This window comes from Tinamus guttatus, unplaced genomic scaffold (genome assembly GCF_059628265.1).
Source record: "Tinamus guttatus ecotype Peru unplaced genomic scaffold, ASM5962826v1 Tinamus_guttatus_pri_ptg000029l, whole genome shotgun sequence".
In the NCBI taxonomy this organism is placed as follows: Eukaryota; Metazoa; Chordata; class Aves; order Tinamiformes; family Tinamidae; genus Tinamus; species Tinamus guttatus.
In genome coordinates, this window is record NW_028288563.1 from 222,822 (window position 1) to 241,275 (window position 18,454).

The window sequence follows — 18,454 nt, forward strand, 5'->3', positions numbered from 1 at the left end:
GTAATGAAGCTCTGAACCACGGGGGAGTGCCGAATATGTGAGCATACACTGTCCACGCGCTGTCCACGTGCTCCCTCCAGCCAATTCCTTGACTCTATTGCTATCTGGGTCCAATCCTGCTAACGGACAACAGCTATCTAACCAGAAATTGGTGCGTCCAGGCTGTGTTTTGTAGGGTGCATTAGCAGGGAAGGTAGGGGTTAAATAGCTAATGTAGAATAAGCTGAGTCTTAGAGCACAAGGACCCATGATAACTGGCAGAGTCCGGATGCCTTGCTCATGGCAGGGGCAGAACCCTTGATAGATGACAGGGTCAGGATGCCCTGCTCATAGCATGGTCTTGACCCTTGATAGGTGGCGGGGTTAGGGTGCCCTGCCCTCAATCAGGATGATAGAGGGGCTGCTTATCCAGATGTTTTAATTCAGCAAAATAGATAATATTAACAAGAATGCAAAACAGGAAAACGGGAGGGGGAACACTCTTGGGTAAGAACGGTATAAAAGAGGGGCGCCCGAAGTGGTCGGGGTCCATGGTGTGACCCCTGCGTGGGAAAGCCCGGACCCCAGCTAGCTGGTAATACTTATTATCTTTCTTCTGCTAATAAAAGACAATATATTTCTATGCTGGTTGTCTCTCTCCCTGTCAATTCGGATACCGGACCTAACATTTGGGGGCTCGTCCGGGATCCGAAAGCAGGGGAGGAGAAAGAGATAGAGAAAGATAATAAGTCAAGGGAGGCCTCAGGGGGTGAGAGTGAGCCGACAGAAATCCAGGTGGACACACCGAAGGATAGTTGGCTGGAGTCTGAGGGAGACGTCCCTCAGATTCCCAGGAAAAGGAAGGGTGGTTGGTTAGGTTGTTTGGGTACGCCGTATCTCCTTAACGAAAGGAGACCGGTGTGGGAAGGGAGAATTCTGTTAATAATCGCCCTTACTGGTTTACTGGCAGTTGTATTAACTTTGGTTTTAAGTGACGAGCTTGATACAATGGGACAAGGGAAATCCGCCCCTTTGTCATTTATGTTAAATCATTTTGGATATGTTAAACGTCGGGCACATAATTTGTCTGTAGAAGTGTATAAAAACCGATGGAAGGCATTTTGTAAAAGTGAGTGGCCAAGTTTTGACGTAGGCTGGCCGAGAGAGGGAAGTTTAGATTTAGAATTAATAAGGAGAGTAAAAGAGGTAATAATGAGACCTGGGTCAGAAGGACACCCAGATCAATTTCCATATATAATCACATGGGAGGATTTGGTTCTGTATCCACCCCCATGGCTGAAACCTCTTTTGGGGGAGGATAGAAAAGACGGAAAAGTTGATATTTACGTAGTGAAAAAGGAAGGGAAAAAAGCAGTACTACCAGATTCGACCTTATATCCAGAAGTATTAGAAGAAGAAAGTAGGCATAACTCCCCCCCTTATGTACCTCTGCCTGAGGCACAAAGGGAGGCGAGTAGTAGTGATCAAAGAAGGGGGAGAAGGGAGAGAAGGGAAGATAGGGGTCCCGCATATAGGACACGATCTCATCAAAGAGAAGATGAAGAGGGAATATCAAGTACCACCCATGCCTTCCCAGTTAGAACGATTGGAACAACTGGGCCACAGGGACAGCGTACGTATCAATACTGGTCATTCTCTTCTAGCGATTTGTATAATTGGAAAAGTCAAAACTCCTCCTTTTCTGAGAAACCGGGGGCGTTAATCGATTTATTAGAATCCATCTTGTTTACGCACAACCCTACCTGGGATGACTGTCAGCAGCTTTTAAAAGTGCTGTTTATGACCGAAGAGCGTGAAAGGATCCTGACCGAGGTGCGAAAGTTGGTGCCGGGAGAGGACGGGAGACCCACCGGGCAGCAGAACCTTATCGATGAAGGATTCCCATTGGTAAGACCACCGTGGGATTTTGAACAACCTGAAGGTAGGGAGCGTCTCCGAACATACCGGCAAACGCTGATGGCTGGGTTGCGGGCGGCGGCACGTAAACCTACTAACTTAGCAAAAGTAAATGCTGTTAGGCAGGAAGCCGAGGAAAGCCCTGCCGCTTTCTTAGAGAGAATATTAGAGGCGTTTAGACAATTCACTCCTTTAGATCCTATGAAGGAGGAGAATCGGGCAGCTGTCATCTTGGCATTTGTAAATCAAGCTGCACCAGATATGAGAAGGAAATTACAAAAGATTGAGAGGTTGGGGGAGCAAACATTACAGGATCTTTTAAAGGTAGCAGAGAAAGTGTACAACAACAGGGAGACTCCAGAAGAAAAACAGGAAAGAATAAGAAGGGAGGATCGGAAACACCAGAGGGAAATGGCTAGGAGATTTTTTTGAAGCAGGAGAAAAATCAGAGAGGCAAAGAAGGGGACCACCACCCCCCAGAGGAGCAGGGGTACGGTTAGGAAAGGATCAATGTGCAATTTGCAAAAAGAAAGGACACTGGAAAAATGAGTGTCCAGAAAAAGGAGAAAGGAGGCCACCTAGAGTACTGGTGGCAAAAGAAGATAGCGACTGAAGGGGCCGGGACTCGGAACCCTTCCCCAAGTCTTGGGTAGAATTAGAAATGGAAGGGAAACATGTAAAATTTCTGGTAGACACAGGGGCTGAATACTCAGTAATAAATAAAGCAGCAGGGAAACTATCGACAAGGAAAGCTTGAGTACGAGGGGTAAATGGGAGTAAGGTATATCGGTAGACATCAGAAAGGAAGGTAGATGTAGCTAATAGACAAATCACGCATTCATTCTTGTATATACCGGAGAGTCCGGTACCCTTAATGGGACGGGATCTCCTAACTAAATTGGGTGTAAGGATATATTTCGAGGACGATGGGGTAAAAATCAATGACCGGGAAGGACAACCGATACAGGTCCTGACTGTTAGATTAGAGGACGAATATAGACTGTATGAAGAGAGGAAGGAAGAAATTGGACCAGAAACTCAAAAATGGATGAGGGAACTCCCAGAAGTATGGGCAGAGAATTCAGGGGTAGGAGAGGTTAAAGGGAAAACTCCTCTGGTCGTGGAATTAAAACCAGGAGCTCCGATTAGGGTTAAACAGTACCCAATGACCCCTGAAGCTCGACAAGGGATAGCGAAGCACATTAAAAGGTTACTGGAAGCTGGCATTCTACGTAAATGCAAATCTCCGTGGAATACTCCTCTACTGCCAGTAAAGAAGCCCGGAGGAGATTTCAGGCCAGTTCAAGATCTGAGAGAAGTTAATAAAAGAGTGGAGGATGTGCATCCTACAGTCCCGAATCCATACACTCTGTTAAGTACGATGCCACCAGATATGGGATGGTATACAGTTTTAGACTTAAAGGATGCTTTCTTTACCATCTCCCTGACAAAACAGAGCCAGGAAATGTTTGCTTTTGAATGGGAAGATCCCGAGAGCGGATATAAGGGTCAGTTAACTTGGACCCGATTACCACAAGGGTTCAAAAATTCACCAACTTTGTTTAATGAAATACTGCAGGAAGATTTGAGTGAATTCAGGAGACAGAATCCTAGTGTGAAATTGCTCCAGTATGTGGATGATCTGCTGCTAGCAGCAAGAACGAAAGAGGAGTGCGAGGAAGGTACGAGGAAGTTGTTGCAAGAATTGAATAAACTAGGATACCGAGTAAGTGCTAAGAAAGCTCAGCTATGTAGTCCTGAAGTAACATATCTGGGATATAAGATACGAGATGGTAGGAGATGGCTAACTGATGCCATGAAAGAGACTGTTCTTCGGATTCAGGAGCCCAGATCTCCAAGGGAGGTTCGAGAATTCTTGGGGACAGTAGGATACTGCCGTTTGTGGATACCTGGATTTGCAGAAAAAGCGAAACCTCTGTATGAGGCGAGTCGAGAGAAACCCGACTGGCAGTGGACAGAAGCTATGGGAAAATCTCTTGAGGAACTGAGATTAGCCCTGCTAGAGGCCCCTGCACTTGCACTCCCGGACCCAGCCAAGGATTTCGATTTATATGTGAACGAAAGAGCGGGAATTGCTAAGGGAGTGCTAACTCAGAAGCAAGGACCTTGGAAAAGGATAGTGGCGTACTTATCAAAGAAATTAGACCCAGTCGCCGCAGGGTGGCCCTCGTGCCTTAAAATCATTGCAGCCGTGGCAATGATGGTTAAGGACGCAGACAAACTCACGTTTGGGCAAAAACTGTATGTAACAGCTCCCCATTACGTAGAGGCATTACTCAAACAACCGCCTGAAAGATGGATAACAAATGCTAGGCTGACTCATTACCAAGCCTTACTTTTAAACCCAGAAAGGATTATGTATACGTCCCCAACGACTTTAAATCCAGCCACTCTCCTACCTAACCCAGAATATGAAACACCTGTGCATAATTGTCAGGAGGTGTTAGCTGAAACTGCGACAGTGCGGGAAGATTTAAAGGATGAGCCGCTGCAAGGGGGAAAAGTGTGGTTTACAGATGGAAGTAGCTTGGTCGAGCAAGGAAAAAGAAGGGCAGGAGCTGCAGTGGTAAATCAGAAGGGAGAGATAGTTTGGAGCCAGCGTTTACCAGACGGCACTTCGGCTCAGAGAGCGGAACTGATAGCCTTGGCTAAGGCACTAGAAATGGCAGAAGGAGAGCGAGTGACGATTTATACAGATAGTCGCTACGCATATGGGACAGTGCATATACATGGAGCAACATACAGAGAAAGGGGATTTCTTACCTTCGCAGGAAAAGAAATCCGAAACAAAGAAGAGGTTTTGCACTTGCTGTCAGCTTTGCAGAAACCAAAAGCAGTGGCAATTGTGCATACCTTAGGACATCAGAAGAAAACCGATATGATAAGTAGAGGGAACGCAGCTGCAGATATTGCAGCCCGGCGAGCTGCGTTAGAAGGACAAACACAAAGGGTACTAGCCCTGACTCACAACACTTTAAGAGAAGAAGAGGAAATTGGAGAGGATGAATACACCCCGGAGGAGAGGGAGTGGATTCAAAAGGTTGCAGAGAAGCAAAGTGCAGGAGAAGGACTTTACGATACAGAAGGAAGAATGTTAATTCCTAAGCGGTTGGGACAGAAGATGGCACAACAGTTACACAGTACCACACACTTGGGGGAAAGAAAAATGGGACTGTTAATAGAAAAGTTCGGGTTGAGATTCCAAGATCAGAGGAAAATATTAAGAGGGATAATAGAAGGGTGTCAAGCATGTCAGGAAATGAAACCATCGAGGGTCAGAAAGGTACATGAAGGTATAAGGGAAAGGGGTGGTGAACCTGGAAAGCATTGGGAAGTAGATTTTACGGAAATAAAACCAGGTAAATACGGATATAGATATCTGTTGGTATTAGTAGACACCTTTTCAGGGTGGGTGGAGGCCTTTCCCACTAAGCAAGAAACAGCCCAGGTGGTAGAGAAAATACTTTTGGAAGAAATAATCCCCAGATATGGGATACCGGTGAGCATCGGGTCTGATAATGGACCAGCTTTTGTTGCAAGGGTTACACAGGAATTAGCCCGAGCACTGGGAACCAACTGGAAATTGCATTGTGCATATAATCCTCAGAGTTCGAGTCAGGTGGAAAGGATGAACAGAACCTTAAAGGAAACCCTTGCTAAGCTAGTGAAAGAGACTGCAGAGAACTGGGTAACAATGCTACCTTTTGCCCTATACCGGGTTCGGATAACTCCATATGTATTAGATTTCACACCATTTGAAATAATGTTTGGGACCCTACCCCCAGTATATCCCTTAGAGATAAGGAAGGGAATAACTAAAAACTCAGGAATGAGGCAAGAGATGCAGATCTTAAAAGAAATACAAGATGAGTTATTCCCATTACTACAAAATTGGTATAAAAGAAATCAGAAGGGGTCAGAAATGGATATCGAACCTGGAGATTGGGTGTGGGTAAAAAGGCATAACCCAAAAACATTAGAAAGCAGATGGAAGGGACCTTACGTAGTAATTTTAGTAACACCCACTGCCGTTAAGGTCGATGGAATAGGACATTGGATTCACCATTCCCACATCCGGAAGCTAAACAAAGAAGAGCGGAAGAAAGCAGAGGAGTGGGAGGTCCGAAGGAATAGCAACAATCCTCTGAAATTGAAATTAATTAGGAAAAATGTACAGTAACACAATTTGGGTAATTATGGTCCTGCTAGTTACGATTCTGAAGTTTCTAATGGGATATACAACATAGAAGAGAGAAGTAATATGTGGGTGACTTGGGCAAATAACACGGGGAATCAAGAATTCTGCCTGTCCCTCACCACCGCTAGTAATCCATTCAGAACCTGCTTGTTTGGGAAGCCAGGATTTGATGAGAACAGTTTTAAAAAGGTATCTACGGGAAACTGTTCAGGGGTAGTAAATGCCTCGGAATGTGCCGTAAGGCTAATTAAGGGATTAAATACCTCATTACCTTGGGACCCCCAAGAGCTCAATTTGATGGGGGCACAAGCGATTGGAAATAGTTCCAATAATTGGACCCAAACGTGTTTTATGTTTGGGGACAAGTTTTTTGGAGAAAAGGGAGGAGTGAGACTCCTGGCACAATGGAACATTATAATTAAAGGAGGCCCTAGGCCCCAATGGTGGAATGCTTCGGGTTGGACTGATGTATTTCCCGACCCAATATTCGACTGGCATAAGACCATAGGAGGAGATGGAACCTTCGGTCCCATATATGCAAACGGGACATTCTGTGGGATAAATGGGACAGTCGACGGGTTACAAGAACGGTTCCCTGTGGGATTACCCTTAGGAGCATATGGGGGGGGGATCCATCAGGACAGGTACATAATAGGACAGATTTACTATGGAATAATGATACCGCTAAGGCCTTGCCAGATGGAGTGTTTTTAATTTGTGGGGATAGAGCGTGGCAGGGAATACCTAAGAATGCCTATGGGGGACCGTGTTATTTAGGGCAACTGGCAATGATAGCCCCGTCTAGAGCTAAGTTGTTAACTATGAAGCAGGAACAAAGAAGGCAAAAGCGTTCCCTTGGTTTAACACTGGAATGTAAAGATAATGTACAATTAATATCTGTAACTGCACGGGTCGCCTTAGCTATCTTTGTGCCAGGAGCTGCAGCAGGAAATGCATTAAGGGAGCTTTCGAAGTTAGCCTGTTGGAGTGAGAAGCAAGCAAATGTGACAACCGAGGTATTGGAACAACTCCTGCTCGATCAGAACAGCCTGCGACATGCATTACTACAGGACAGAGCGGCTGTAGACTTCTTGCTCCTCGCACATGGACAAGGATGTGAAGAGTTTGAAGGACTTTGTTGTTTTAACCTGTCGGACCATAGCCAATCGATTCAACAACAATTGCGCTGGCTCAAGGAACACACTCAGAAGACAACACGGGAAGAAGGACTGATGGACGAATGGCAAGAGTCATTGTTTGGAGGGTTACCTGGGTGGATATCAAGACTGATAAAAGAAGGATTACGCGTATTTGTAATTCTGTTATTATTGTTACTGTGTATCTGTATAATGTGGAAATGTGTAATGGGGGTAATGGAAAAAGCTACAAATCGAGTTAATTCTATGCACATAATGTTCATGCGACAAACTCAGAAAGATCGAGAAAGGATTCTCTGATATTAGCAAAAGAAAAAGGGGGGAATGTAGGGTGCAATAGCCGGGAAGGTAGGGGTTAAATAGCTAATGTAGAATAAGCTGAGTCTTAGAGCACAAGGACCCATGATAACTAGCAGAGTCTGGATGCCCTGCTCATGGCAAGGTCTGGACCCTTGATAGGTGGCGGGGTTAGGGTGCCCTGCCCTCAATCAGGATGATAGAGGGGCTGCTTATCCAGATGTTTTAATTCAGCAAAATAGATAACATTAACAAGAATGCAAAACAGGAAAACGGGACGGGGAACACTCTTGGGTAAGAACGGTATAAAAGAGGGACGCCCGAAGTGGTCGGGGTCCGTGGTGTGACCCCTGCGTGGGAAAGCCCGGACCCCAGCTAGCTGGTAATACTTATTATCTTTCTTCTATTAATAAAAGACAATATATATCTATGCTGGTTGTCTCTCTCCCTGTCAATTCGGATACCAGACCTAACAAAGGTCACTTATTAGTTACTGCATGGAGGTTCAAGATACACACAGAATTACCAAGGACACCCTCCTGTTGGGTCACGAGGTTCAGACTGGACCCCCTTGCTTTCCAGACTCCTTCTGAGAGGAGTCTGGGTGCAGCTGGATCCAGTCCTAGTCCCAGACCTGATCAACAGTTTATGTCTAAGGGGTGCTCTAGGTGACCCTGCGTGTGCAGGGGGTTGGGCTAGATGACCTCTAGAGGTCCCTTCCAACCTTAACGATTCTGTGATTCTGTGATTCTGTGATTCTGTGATTTGTGCACAGTTACAAAGTAAGGTTTACAAATTCAGAAAGAGAAAGGTGCACTATAGTCACTTACCACTAATCTGTAGTGGGAAGGATCTCTTAACCTCAAGGAGTATCCTTGACAGGCGTCCCTGCTCAAGGGGAGATACTGGCATGCAACCCGCTGCCATGCAAGGAGAGCTCAATGGGCTCTTGGGCTGTCTCCGTATTTATAGGATAAGATGATTGACTGCTGATAGTCATTCTTTCAATTCAGAAATGACTGTTGGCTGGTTTACTCACAGTTAGCCTTATCTCCCCATCAGAATAGGGCCATCAGGACTGTTATTAATGGTTAATGTCTGGGTGGGGGAAGAAATCAGGGAGGCAACTACCAGGATCAGATAATGGGGTAGTTAACATCTGAACAGGGCTACGTGTGAGAAGTCAGGATGAGCTGGGGAAGGAGCATATCGGTCACACAGCACTCACAGAGATGCTTTGATGTTATGATCTCCCTCAGTCTTCTGTGTGCTCAGTTGTACTCTCCTGAAACCCCCTGGCTCTGGGCACTGGGCAGAGACATTTCTGTGCATGCAGGTCCTGAGGAAAAGGTCAGATAAAACCTAATCCTCTCAGCCAGAACTTCTCCCTGCTGCTCCATGAGAAAATCCCCAGACTGGCTGAGCACTGACCCTTGCAAGTGGCAGAGTCCCTGCCCTGGGCACACAGCACCCTGTGGCACAGGACACTGCTCTGAATTACAACCCTGAAATGACTTGAGAAGACTCCTCCAGGCATCCCATTGCTCTGCTGCCAGAGACTTACTGCATCAAGATCTGTGTAGATTTCTCCAACAATGAGCCCTTCTCTGTCCTCCCAATCCACCCTCTCACTTCTCTCTCCCTTTCTGTCTTCTCTCATCTCATGTCACCAAGAATAGGCAGTGCCTGGAGCTCTGCGCTCTTCACAGAGGAACTGCTCTGGACAGAGAAACTGCTCTGGACAGAGCTCTGTCTTGGTTTTGCTGCCAGGCTGCAATGAGCTCAACCTATCCCAAGAGCCTTGCCCAATTAGAAACAGTGGCCCAGCTCAGCAGATGACTTGATTTCTCCTTTGTACTCTCTTCTCCTGCGTGATGCTCACTGAGCAGACTAAAATAATCACGTAGATCTCTGCATCAAAAAAAGCTAATACAACTCTGTGCAGACACTTGATTCCGTGACAGAAAAATAGCCCAGCAGTATCGTGTCACATCCTTGACATTCCAGCATGTTTTAGCAGATGCAGTATGGGACCCACAGGAGAACCCCGCCTTTTTGGAGTGGTTGCTGGGCAATTGCCTGTGAGAGTCTCTGAGCAGATTCTTCCTGATATTCCATACATACAGAGAGTGCAAGGTTTCATAGAACAAGTTTATTTGGAAGATAGTTGATGTTACAAGGGATTTTGATTTAGAAGCCTGATTCCACAATGTACAGAAATCACAAGTGCACTTACACTGTTCAGCCGCAATACCAATGTGATTGCTGTTATCAGTATCTACAGTATGTTCACGTTCATGATGCTGGGCATCCCTAGTGGCCAGAAAGGAATATAGGGAATGAAGTCAGCACAAGCCCATTGCTCTCTTCAAAATTCCTTTGTTAGTTGTTCAGGTTTATACCCTAGGCTGGGGCTGAGCCACACATACACTTTCCTTGTGCTGTTCTTGCTATTCTCAGGGAGATATTCACATTCATTTCATCACCTCAAGACTAAACATTCACACCCGTTAATGCACTTGAGAGTTGTAGGTGCTTCTCTAACATGAAAGTCATCCTCTGGTGCCCCGTGTGTTGAGATGAAGTCAGTTCTCCGTACAACAGCAGTGTTTAGTAAGTTACATGTGACATGATTAATGAACTTCCTGAGCACCTCACCCTTTGATCATTTGCTCTGCATCTTATATCATCAGGGTTTACTGGTTGGTCACAAAGAGTCAAGAATCAAAATCTTTCCTTTTCACAATAATGCATTAAAGTAACTTAAGAATGAAATGAACAACACATAGATTAGATATCAGATACCTTGGGAATGGAGATTAGAGGCACATGGGATAGTTACTGGTGCTGACAATATACCCATTGGGTCAGTCTCCTTCCGGCATTTTTGAGCTCCTTGTTCCTCAAGCTGTAGATGAGGGGGTTCACTGTTGGAGGCACCACTGAGTACAAAACAGCCAGCACCAGATCCAGATTTGGTTGGGAAATGGAGAGGGGCTTCAGCTGGGCAAATGCAAGTGTGCTGACGAAGAGGGAGACCACAGCCAGGTGAGGAGGCATGTGGAAAAGGCTTTGTGCCGTCCCTGCTCAGAGGGGATCCTCAGCACAGCTCTGAAGATCTGCACATAGGACACCACAATGAAAATGAAGCACCCAAAGCCTAATCTGGCACTAAGCACAACAGCTCCGGATTTCCTGAGGTAGGAGCCTGTGCAGGAGAGCTTGAGGATCTGGGGAATTTGACAGAAAAAAATGGTGCAGAGCATGGCTTTGACAGAGTGGTATTGAAAATGTATTAGCAGTGTGCAGGACAGCACAGAGAAAGCCACTGCCCCAGGCGGCTGCTGCCATTTTGACACAAGCTCTGCTGCCCAGGAGGGTCCCATAGTGCAGGGGTCTGCAGATGGCAACAAAGCGGTCATAGGCCATGACAGTGAGAAGAAAGTAAAATGAAAAAGGCAAGCAGAAAGAGTTGGGTAGCACATCCTGAGTAGGAAATGGCCCTGGTGTCCCACAGGGAATTGGACATAGATTTGGGGATGGAGGGGGAGATAACACCAAGATCGAGAAAGGAGAGGTTGAGAAGGAAGAAGTACATGGGTGTGTGGAGGTGGTGGTCACAGACTACTGCTGTCACGATGAGGCCATTCCCTAGGAGGGCAGCCATGTAGATGCCTAGGAACAGTGAGAAGTGCAAGAGCTGTAGGTCCCACCTTTCTGAGAATGCCAGGAGGAGGAACTCATTGAAGGAGCTTCTGTTGGACATTTGCTTCCTTTGGCCATGGGGACTGTCCAAGGAGAGAAAGACATTGACAAGTTAGGACAGACTTCTCTGAGCAGTGCTTTCTTATTCTTACAACTCTGCCCTCCCTACAAAAGCAGATATTACCCCTCCCCATCTTTGCTTTCTGTGCAGTGTAAAATGTCAAAGACCCTTCAGAGACAAATGGGCAATTTTCCTGCAGATGTCCTGAAAAGAGATGGCTCATTCCCAGAGAGTCCCTCTCACCCCACAGTTCATTGCCCAGGACCCCACACATCAGAGGAGGACTTGGGAACCTCATTGTCAAGGACAGGTCTGCATGGCAGCTGCCACAAGTGTCGTGTCTGAACTGCATCTGAATCCGCCTCACCAGAGAGTCCAAGGGAAAGGCAAGAGCAGCACAGACAGGTGGGGAGACATGGTGCAATGGCATTTTACTGCCAAGGGAGGCAGGGACACAGAGAGACATGAAGGCACTCCAGTGTTTCTCCTCCTCTGGGTATGCGACCACCAGAGAAACAACTCATGACTCAGACTCCGCAGGCCTGAGGGCTGTGCTGGATGAGAGAGGAGAAGAGAGGCTGAAGTTTGTAATTTTCACCCACACTTGGACTCTACTGCCTGGAGCTCTCCCGGGTGGGAACCAGTGTCTTTGTTCCCACATCTCTCCCTTCTCAGTGCTCACAAACCACATCCCACCCACTGGGCCCTCAGAACTGCTCTGAGTCACAGACAGACCTGTGTGAATCCACTAGATTCATCCCCCTGCAGTGTCCCTGGCAGAAGGTGGCAGGATATCCTGTCCTCCTGACCATGTGGCAGCAAATTCCAAATGGAAACATCTCCTCCTCCTGCATACTACAGAAGTTGGGAGAGTTATTCTTAAAAAACAGTCATGAAATGGGATGAGTTTAGAAGACTCCGACAATGTCCTCTCTAGCATTAATCCACAACCAGACATTTCCCATGCAGAAGGCTGGGAAGATTTCTTCCACAAGGAGCTCTCCTAAGTCCTCCTACTCCATACTGCATTTAACATCTTTCTGCCTCTCTCACCTTATGGCAGCAAGAACAGGCAGTGCCTGGAGCCCTGTTACTCTTAGCTGGGGAGCTGCTCCTGGGCAAAGAGTTGAGAATGGTGTGGAATGATGCGGGTCTCCCACATGAGAGCAGAAATAATATATTTTATTGAGGTAAGACATAGTGGTTTAACATACTTCCATGGTAAATAAGACAGCGATCAAAAAATGAACAATGGCAAGGTTTACTCACTTATGTCCTGCATGGAGAACAGCGCCAGATGAAAGTATCAAGGAGACCCTTCTGATAAATCATGAGTCTCAGAATGGACAGCTTTGCTTTCCAAAGTGCTTGTCAGAGGAGCCTGAGGGTGTCTGGTTCCAATCCTAGCCTCAAACATGGTCAACAGTTTACGTCTAAAGGATTATGTGTACCATCAGAGATACAACTAAGGAAAGTTTCAAAGGTTTGCAAAGCTTCAACATGCTATTAGTTACTGAGGATCTGTCATGGGTAAGGAATCTTTCAACATCAAGGAGTATCCTTGAGAGGTGTCCCTGCTCCAGAGGAGGTTCTGCAGTACAGCCCTCAGTGTGCTCTGGGCTGCCCGTGCTATTAATCGGGGGAGAGGATAGACGATTGACTCGTAGTCATATTTGCATTGATGGATTTTCGTTGGTGCATGCTCAATTAGCCCCTGCCTATGTCTTGTTTATGGGTTATGTTGAGGGTGGAGGTAGAAGAGTACATGAGGAGGAGATGGAGGAGCACAGAGCCATACAGAACTGCCTCTTGGCAGTGCTGCCAGGTTTCCATGTGCTCCCTCCATCCCAGGTGCCTGGTAGAGACCCTGCTGAAGGCATAAATATCTCTCTACTTGCTGAGAAGCGTTCACTGATGACACCCCATGGTTTCTCTGTGAACAGTGCAGAGACACTGATTTCACCATTGCAGTTTGTCAGATTGGGGGAAGGTTAAATCTACAAGAAGTGGAAATGCTCCACTCTGGAATCACCTCTTTCCATCTCTTAGCTACACTGGACCCCTAAACAGCAACAAGAAGGAAGCTCATTTTCCCAGGATTCAGGTGTTTCTTGAGATAGTCAATCTGGACATATCATGCCAGTTTATAAACTCTTCAGATGGAGTGGCATTCAGGTTACTCCCACGAACACACAAGAGTTGGAATTCCCCTTGCCCAAGCTTGTGAAGGGTACACAACAGAGATGTGTGCATGCAAACTCCTTGTCCATGCTCCTATTATAAATCAGTGGAAATGGAGGTTGGAATCCAGTTGCATGCACACAAATGCCAGGTGACCTTTGAAAAGACAAGATGCTGCCAGATTTGTGACAGTGTTTCTTTGCTTTGAAGGAAAAAGTGTGAGACCTTCATCTTTCTAGAGCATCACATGGGGGTGAGGTGTAGAATTTCCTTGGCCTAATTGAGGCCTAGTGCTACTACTACAGCTCCATGCACTACAAAACCGAGACACAGGCAGACCCCTACAGCGCAAATAGCCTATGTAATTCCGTGCAGACACTTGATTCACTGACATAAAAATGGGTCCTCAGGGCCATGTCAAATGTTTGCATTGTCCAGCACAACTACACATGTCTAGCAGATATAGCATGGGAATATGGGAGAGCCATTCCTTTCTTGAGTGGTTGCTGGGCCAGTGTCCTTGGGCATCCTACGTTACCAACCTGTGCCCAAACAACTAAATTCTACCATTGTTCTTAGGCAAGGTCATTCTCATCTACAGCCAAGCATGCTGTATACATGAGAGGCACATCACAGCAAGGCCTGCACTGTAGTTTCTACAATCTCAAACTCTTCTAGTTCTGCACCTCCTGAACCTCTTCTCACCCACTAATGGTATGACCAGGGACTGTGCAGAGTGACTGGATTACAGGCTGTCATGTAGTGTGACTGGATTACAGCCCCAGGAACTTCTTCAGTTGCACCTTATCCTTCCTGGAGACTCGTTCACCTCTGTCACAGGGCCCAAAATAATATGAAGTCAGTTCAGGCAGCAACCTCTCTCCTGCATTTTCTGAACAGCCCAATTCTCTTTCTTTCGGGCCTCAGGTACTGCAGCATTTGCTCTGTTACTGAGAGTCACATTCCACTATTCCACTGTCACCTGCTATCTATGCCAGGATGTCACTGCTCTGAAGTGGGGGCATTGCAGACACAGTGTTCTTGGCCCTTGGTAACAGCTTTCACCATGATTCCTTTGTGCTCTGTGCCACAGCAGAGGCTCTACAGCTCATACATTCGTAAGTGAATGCAGCTTGGATCACAAACATGAGCAGATGGAGATGCACAAGCTCTCACAGGGCTGACACCTTCTTAGAATAACTGGCATGTGGTGGGATCACTCAGACAACTGGAGGGCTATGATAGCACCATACAAGCTCCTCAGGAGAGCTTGATAGGGAAGACAAGGAGGAGGGGGGATGCCCTTTTGTGTGAAGCAGAAGCTCAGATGTGTGGAATTGCATGCTGGGAGAGACAAGGGTCTGGGTGGAAGCTTGTGGGGGAGTGTCAGAGGGTGAGCATCAGAGGATAAGGGTGACACTGTGATGGAAATTATGGACTACCTGATTGGGATGAGGTTGACCTCCTGGGGAGGCCAGAGAGAAATGGAGCAACAGTGATCACTCCAGGAAACTCACCCTTTTACAGTCTCTGTTAGTTGCACAAGGGAGGCAACACTTGCAATGATTGTAGATGACCTGAAACTGCAAGGGAGAGACCAGGCATATCCTTGAGGGCTGCCCTTCAGAGGGACCTAAACAGGCAGGAGAAAGAAGCTGCAGAAACCTCACAAAACTCACGAAGGAAAATGCCAGGTTGTGTACCAGGGACAGAACAACACACCACAGTTGCTCTGTCACAAGCTGGGGCCTTCTAACAAGCTGGGGCCTGAGTGCCTGAGTAGCAGATGTGCAGAAAACGGGTGGACAGAAGGCAAAATGTTGACCAGCAGCTTTTCCTGGCAGCAAAGAAGGCCAAAAGCACCCAGGCTTGGATGAGCAGGAAGAGAGCCCGGAGTTTGAGAGAAATGCTGATCCTGCTCTCATCAGTATACCCTAGACCACATCTAGAATATTGGGCCCAGTGTGGGTCCCCGGTAGAAGTAAGAAGTTGGTAACTGGGAGAAGATATGTCAGAGGGCCCTCGAGATAACTGGGGAGCTGGAGCACTTTGTCTGCGAAGATATGCGACTTGTTCAACATGGAGAAGAGGTGGCTTTGGAGAGACCTCATTTGGAGGGCCTTCCATTGCTGCAAAGAGGTCATGAACAAGATGGATGCAGGATCTTCATCCTGATGCATGGTAAGAGGATAAGTGATAATGGGCATAAGTTGAAAAGACTTATTCATGGAGGAGATAAGGAAAAGTTTTTCCCTTGGGAGGATGGCCAAGCAACTGGGAATTGGTTGCCCGGAGAGCTTTTGCACTCTCCCCACTTGAACATTTACAAGATCAGACTGGATCAAGCCCAGAGCAACTTGGCTGAGCCCAGAGATGACCCTGCTGGGAGCAAGGGGATTTGCCTAGAGAGCTCCTGAGCTTCATACCACCCCAAAGGAGTCCATGATTCTTCCCTCTCTCTATCTGGCTCTGCATACAGATTCTCCGTGTCCATGGAAGGAGCTCAGCTTTCTTGATCTCCTCCATTCAAAATGGTTCAGATGCAGAACTTCTAGGAAGGAATCCCCAAATACTTCCGATCAATCTTTTGCTTAGCTTTCAATTCCCCCCTTTTTTCCGCTTCTTTCCCCCTAAGTTTGTGTCTTCAACTATCCTTATATCCTCTGATACAGTCAGCCAAAATCTGTCTACCCTTTCTCCATTGGTGTTGTCTTGTGTTGTTTTGTTTGTTGGTTGCTTGACAGAGTGAAACTTCAGTCCTGAAGGCCCTTGTGAAACTCGGGCGATTTGGAGAACGCATGGAGATTTGCAAGAGAAGTGTCAAGTCATAAGTATAATGAGGGATGACTGTGTCCATGTAGAGAGGTTGAGGGAACTTGAAGAGCAGGCCTGTGGTGCTCCAGGTCTCTCTGAGGGATCTCTGTGATCATCCCCTGGCTTGTTGTTTCAAGGAAAAACAAGTGAAGACAGAGAGGCATGAGTAGAGGTAGGGAGGTCCATGGGTTTGGTTACCTGGTGTTTTCAAGGAAACAGGCACAGGCATGGGACACCATATGACAGTTTGTGGTGGAGATAGCTATGGGCACTGACAAAGCTACAAGGACCCAACAGAACTGTCTTTGTCCTCTTGGCTATGGCTGCTGTCTCTGCCACTGAGGCCCGAAAGATGATGCTGTTTTCTTAAATCACTGTGGCCTTACGGCCTGCTCAGATTCAGGGAGCCCAGGAGGTGCCATATTCCTGTCCTGCACTTGTCCTTGCATGTCCCTACTCTCATAGTGCCCCCAGAAAGAGCCCTGAGCAACATATGGAGGAAGGGATCACTCTACACACAGGCTGTGTGTCAGAGCCTATACCTGATAAAGTGTGAGCCTATATCAAGCCTATACTTGATAAAGTGTGTCAAGGTTGACTTGGCATCAGAGCCACCTATACGTTGCCTTTGTCTACCTACAATCAGCACCTCCAGCGTTCTGCTTTATCAGCCCTTGGGGAGCCTTCTTTGGTAACAACCCTCAGTGGGACCCATTAACGCTCCAAGAAGCTTTTGGGTTTTCTTCTGAACTTCAGCTTCTTGAGAGCTTTGTTCAATCTCCTCTCATGATGTGAGGTTCATGGAGTCACCATCAAATACACCCAGGGGGCTATTAAAATGCAACAAACCTCTAAGGGCCCATGACTCGCAAAATTTTCTTCAATTTTTCAGTTCTTGATGGCTACCTGGAGAGTTTTCAGCAGTGTATAGACCAGAGGAAGATATCAGTGAGATATCACCTGAAAAGAAGGATGCCTGCTTTTTAAGCTCTCTTTTTTTTTTTCAGCTTATAGAATAAGTTATATTGACATTCTCCAATTGATATGGGTCATGCAGGAAAAGCAGTATTTTCAATATGAGGATTTGAGGATGGACAGACTTTCTCCTCACATCCCAACATTCCATTTCTCTAATCAGCCACTGGGAGCTTGCATGTCTCCAGGTAAAATATAACTTTTTCCATTCAAGTGTTTTTCAGACCGTTACAACTCCTGTACACCAATTCCCACCTGCATTCCTTAGACAACTAGTTGCAGATACAGGAGTTTTTTTTTTTCCTTAAATACAAAAATAATAAAAAAAACCTATGCTACAAGCTGATAAAACTATGCTACAAGCTGATAAAAAATAAAATACCTATGCTACAAGCTGATAAAAAATAAAATACCTTCCTCAAATGTATGTGAATTCCAGGCTGCCTCCAGTGTGGGATAATCTTCCTCTACAAGGAATTCCCCTCCTTGAAATATTTGTGACAGACAGGCAAGGAGAGATAGAAACACTACTATGGAGTTTGCTAAAGAAGCAAGGAGACTCTGGAGCATGTTTTAGACTCCTTGAAGCTCAGAGCAGCAAGTAAAGGCTTGAGAGGAATCTCGGTGAATAAAGGGAAAGGAAGGGAACTGGAAAGCATTGGAAAGTGCATATGCCTAGATAGTCTGATGCAGTGGTAACTTTAGCAATGATCAGCATAGTCAGGACATGGGTGATATGTGATTATAGAGATTACGTCCACAATTTAAAAGATGCAGCACTGGTAATACAAGTTGAAGTGTGGATCAATATGCCTCTCTCCTGAGATCCATAGGCTACCTGAAAATTTCCACTATGTTATCATGGGAAACCGATGACATTAGGACTACTCAAACCTTTTAGCTGACAAAAGGGTGTTTGTTCAACATCTTTTAAATGTTGACAACTGCTCTTCAACTTTCCAGGGAGGGCTCAGGTATCTAACCACAAGCCTCCGGTGGCACCTGAAGAGGCACTCTTGCTTCTAAGACATTTGCTTGGGGCTGCCAACTCTTGCAGAGGGCAAGTGGGAGACTAGAGCCCCTCTATGAGCAGGTGGAGATTGGGCAAAGGAGTCCTGGGCACCTAGAATGATAGCACGTATCCATGAT